The following is a 5,979-nucleotide window of genomic DNA, read 5'->3' on the forward strand; positions in this document are numbered from 1 at the left end:
AATATTTCACTAGTTGGGTGACTTTCTAGAAAAAATCGTTGACAAAATTAGAACAATTTCCTAAAAATCAAATGGTCAGTAAATTGCAATATTTTGTGAAATACTTTACTTTTCAGTTGACTCTTTATACATTTGCAAGATATTTCTACTTTTTTGTGAAATGTTTCACTATTTGCAAGATTTTAAGAACTTTTTCAATACTAGGTTGACATTTTAGAAATTAGAGATATTTCTACTTTCTATAGATATTTTGTGATTTAGATGATTTTTTTAGAAATTTGCAAATTATGTCTACTTTTGTGAAATATTTCACTACTCAGTTGACTTTTTAGAAATCCTTGCATTTCTGGAAAAACAATTGTTTCTAGAAAATCAACTGTTCAGTAAATTGCAAGATTTTGTGAAATATTTCACTAGTTGGGTGACTTTCTAGAAAAAATCGTTGACAAAATTAGAACAATTTCCTAAAAATCAAATGGTCAGTAAATAGCAATATTTTGTGAAATACTTTACTTTTCAGTTGACTTTTTACACATTTGCAGGATATTTCTACTTTTTTGTGAAATGTTTCACTATTTGCAAGATTTTAAGAACTTTTTCAATACTCGGTTGACATTTTAGAAATTAGAGATATTTCTACTTTCTATAGACATTTTGTGAAATATTACACTATTTAGATGATTTTTTTAGAAATTTGCAAATTATGTCTACTTTTGTGAAATATTTCACTTTTTAGAAATCCTTGCATTTCTAGAAAAACAATTGTTTCTAGAAAATAAACTGTTCTGTGAATTGCCAATTTTTTTCATTATTTTGTTGACTTTCTAGAAAAAATCTTTGGCAACATTAGAAGATTTTGTGAACTATTTCACTATACAGTTGATTTCTAAAAATCAACTGCTCAGATTTTATGAAATGTTTTACTATTCAGTTTACTTTTTAGAAAAATGTCCTGAAAATCAATTGTTCAATAAATTACAAGATTTTCTGAAATGTTTACTATCCAGTTGACTTTTTAGAAATTTGCTAGGTAGTTTACATTTTAGAAATTTGCAACATATTTCTACTTTTTATAGATATTTTGTGAAATATTTCACTATTTAGTAGACTTTTTGAAATGTGCAAGATATTTCTACTTTTGTGAAATATTTCAATATTCAGTTGACTTTTTAGAAATTTGCAAGGTATTTCTACTTTTTTGTGAAATGTTTCAAATTTGCAAGATTTCAAAAACTTTTTCAATACTCGGTTGAAATTTTAGAAATTAGACATATTTCTACTTTCTATATATTTTGTGAAATATTTCACTATTTACATGATTTTTTTAGAAATTTGCAAATTATGTCTACTTTTGTGACATATTTCACTACTCAGTTGACTTTTTAGAAATCCTTGCATTTCTAGAAAAACATATGTTTCTAGAAAATCAACTGTTCAGTAAAATGCAAGATTTAGTGAAACATTTATTTTCAAAAATCTTTGCATTTTTTTAAATTTGTAACTGAGTGTAAGTCTGTTTCTATACTGTTCAGCAAATTGCAAGATTTTTTTAAATATTTCATAATTTGGATTACTTTCTAAAAGAAATCGTTGACAAAATTAGAAGATTTTGTGAACTATTTCACTATACAGTTGATTTCTAAAAATCAACTGCTCAGTAAATTACAAGATTTTATGAAATGTTTTACTATTCAATTTACTTTTTTGAATACTTTTTAGAAAAATGTCCTGAAAATCAATTGTTCAATAAATTACAAGATTTTTTGAAATGTTTACTATCCAGTTGACTTTTTAGAAATTTGGTAGGCAGTTTACATTTTAGAAATTTGCAACATATTTCTACTTTTTATAGATATTTTGTGAAATATTTCACTATTTAGTAGACTTTTTGAAATGTGCAAGATATTTCTACTTTTGTGAAATATTTCAATATTCAGTTGACTTTTTAGAAATTTGCAAGGTATTTCTACTTTTTTGTGAATTGTTTCACTATTTAGAAATTAGACATATTTCTACTTTCTATATATATTTTGTGAAATATTTCACTATTTACATGATTTTTGGATTTGGATTACTTTCTAAAAGAAATCGTTGACAAAATTAGAAGATTTAATGAAATATTTCACTATTTGGTTGACTTTCTAGAAAAACTCGTTGACAACAATCGAATATTTTGCGAAATATTTCACTATACAGTTGACTTTTTAGAAAAATGCCCTAAAAATCAACTGCTTAGTAAATTACAAGTTTTGTGAATTATTATACTAATCAGTTTGTGAGATATTTTACTATTCAGTTGACTTTTTAGAATTTGCAATTTATTCTACTTTTTATAGAGATTTTGTGAAATCTTTGCATTTTTTAATTTGTAACTGAATGTAAGAATGGTTCTATAAAATCAACTGTTCAGTAAGAACGATTTTGTGACTATTTCGGGTTATTAGGTTGACTTTCTAGAAAAAATCGTTGACAATTAGGAGATTTTGTGAAATATTTCACTAGTTGGGTGACTTTCTAGAAAAAATCGTTGACAAAATTAGAACAATTTCCTAAAAATCAAATGGTCAGTAAATTGCAATATTTTGTGAAATACTTTACTTTTCAGTTGACTGTTTATACATTTGCAACATATTTCTACTTTTTTGTGAAATGTTTCACTATTTGCAAGATTTTAAGAACTTTTTCAATACTCGGTTGACATTTTAGAAATTAGAGATATTTCTACTTTCTATAGATATTTTGTGAAATATTTCACTATTTAGATGATTTTTTTAGAAATTTGCAAATTATGTCTACTTTTGTGAAATATTTCACTACTCAGTTGACTTTTTAGAAATCCTTGCATTTCTAGAAAAACAATTGTTTCTAGAAAATCAAATCTTCAGTAAATTGCAAGATTTTGTGAAATATTTCACTAGTTGGGTGACTTTCTAGAAAAAATCGTTGACAAAATTAGAACAATTTCCTAAAAATCAAATGGTCAGTAAATTGCAATTTTTTGTGAAATACTTTACTTTTCAGTTGACTTTTTACACATTTGCAAGATATTTCTACTTTTTTGTGAAATGTTTCACTATTTGCAAGATTTTAAGAACTTTTTCAATACTCGGTTGACATTTTAGAAATTAGAGAAATTTCTACTTTCTATAGATATTTTGTGAAATATTTCACTATTTAGATGATTTTTTTAGAAATTTGCAAATTATGTCTACTTTTGTGAAATATTTCACTACTCAGTTGAATTTTTAGAAATCCTTGCATTTCTAGAAAAACAATTGTTTCTAGAAAATCAACTGTTCAGTAAAATGCAAGATTTTGTGAAACATTTATTTTCAAAAATCTTTGCATTTTTTTAAATTTGTAACTGAGTGTAAGTCTGTTTCTATACTGTTCAGCAAATTGCAAGATTTTTTGAAATATTTCATAATTTGGATTACTTTCTAAAAGAAATCGTTGACAAAATTAGAAGATTTGTGAACTATTTCACTATACAGTTGATTTCTAAAAATCAACTGCTCAGTAAATTACAAGATTTTATGAAATGTTTTACTATTCAGTTTACTTTTTTGAATACTTTTTAGAAAAATGTCCTGAAAATCAATTGTTCAATAAATTACAAGATTTTCTGAAATGTTTACTATCCAGTTGACTTTTTAGAAATTTGGTAGGCAGTTTACATTTTAGAAATTTGCAACATATTTCTACTTTTTATAGATATTTTGTGAAATATTTCACTATTTAGTAGACTTTTTGAAATTTGCAAGATATTTCTACTTTTGTGAAATATTTCAATATTCAGTTGACTTTTTAGAAATTTGCAAAGTATTTCTACTTTTTTGTGAAATGTTTCACTATTTTAGAAATTAGACATATTTCTACTTTCTATATATATTTTGTGAAATATTTCACTATTTACATGATTTTTTTTAGAAATTTGCAAATTATGTCTACTTTTGTGAAATATTTCACTACTCAGTTAACTTTTTAGAAATCCTTGCATTTCTAGAAAAACATATGTTTCTAGAAAATCAACTGTTCAGTAAAATGCAAGATTTTGTGAAACATATATTTTCAAAAATCTTTGCATTTTTTTAAATTTGTAACTGAGTGTAAGTCTGTTTCTATACTGTTCAGCAATTTGCAAGATTTTTTGAAATATTTCATAATTTGGAATACTTTCTAAAAGAAATCGTTGACAAAATTAGAAGATTTTATGAAATATTTCACTATTTGGTTGACTTTCTAGAAAAACTCGTTGACAACAATCGAATATTTTGCGAAATATTTCACTATACAGTTGACTTTTTAGAAAAATGCCCTAAAAGTCAACTGCTTAGTAAATTACAAGTTTTGTGAATTATTATACTTATCAGTTTGTGAAATATTTTACCATTCAGTTGACTTTTTAGAATTTGCAAGTTATTCTACTTTTTATAGAGATTTTGTGAAATCTTTGCATTTTTTAATTTGTAACTGAATGTAAGAATGGTTCTATAAAATCAACTGTTCAGTAAGAACGATTTTGTGACTATTTCGGGTTATTAGGCTGACTTTCTAGAAAAAATCGTTGACAAAATTAGAAGATTTTGTGAAATATTTCACTATTTGTTTGACTTTTTAGAAAAACTCGTTGACAACAATCGAATATTTTGCGAAATATTACACTATACAATTGACTTTTTAGAAAATGCCCCAAAAATCAACTGCTTAGTAAATTACTAGTTTTGTGAATTATTATACTAATCAGTTTGTGAAATATTTTACTATTCAGTAGACTTTTTAGAATTTGCAAGTTATTCTACTTTTTATAGAGATTTTGTGAAATCTTTGCATTTTTTTAATTTGTAACTGAATGTAAAAATGGTTCTATAAAATCAACTGTTCAGTAAGAACGATTTTGTGACTATTTCGGGTTATTAGGTTGACTTTCTAGAAAAACTCGTTGACAACAATCGAATATTTTGCGAAATATTTCACTATACAGTTGACTTTTTAGAAAATGCCCCAAAAATCAACTGCTTAGTAAATTACAAGTTTTGTGAATTATTATACTAATCAGTTTGTGAAATATTTTACTATTCAGTTGACTTTTTAGAATTTGCAAGTTATTCTACTTTTATAGAGATTTTGTGAAATTTTTGCATTTTTTTAATTTGTAACTGAATGTAAGAATGGTTCTATAAAATCAACTGTTCAGTAAGAACGATTTTGTGACTATTTCGGGTTATTAGGCTGACTTTCTAGAAAAAATCGTTGACAAAATTAGAAGATTTTGTGAAATATTTCACTATTTGTTTGACTTTCTAGAAAAACTCGTTGAAAACAATCGAATATTTTGCGAAATATTTCACTATACAGTTGACTTTTTAGAAAAGCCCCAAAAATCAACTGCTTAGTAAATTACAAGTTTTGTGAATTATTATACTTATCAGTTTGTGAAATATTTTACTATTCAGTTGACTTTTTAGAATTTGCAAGTTATTCTACTTTTTATAGAGATTTTGTGAAATCTTTGCATTTTTTAATTTGTAACTGAATGTAAGAATGGTTCTATAAAATCAACTGTTCAGTAAGAACGATTTTGTGACTATTTCGGGTTATTAGGCTGACTTTCTAGAAAAAATCGTTGACAAAATTAGAAGATTTTGTGAAATATTTCACTATTTGTTTGACTTTCTAGAAAAACTCGTTGACAACAATCGAATATTTTGCGAAATATTACACTATACAGTTGACTTTTTAGAAAATGCCCCAAAAATCAACTGCTTAGTAAATTACTAGTTTTGTGAATTATTATACTAATCAGTTTGTGAAATATTTTACTATTCAGTTGACTTTTTAGAATTTGCAAGTTATTCTACTTTTTATAGAGATTTTGTGAAATCTTTGCATTTTTTTAATTTGTAACTGAATGTAAGAATGGTTCTATAAAATCAACTGTTCAGTAAGAACGATTTTGTGACTATTTCGGGTTATTAG

The sequence above is a fragment of the Lucilia sericata genome, unplaced genomic scaffold (assembly GCF_015586225.1).
Source record: "Lucilia sericata isolate MDLA Ls3-8-SP2 unplaced genomic scaffold, ASM1558622v1 Contig000004F_arrow, whole genome shotgun sequence".
NCBI lineage: Eukaryota > Metazoa > Arthropoda > Insecta > Diptera > Calliphoridae > Lucilia > Lucilia sericata.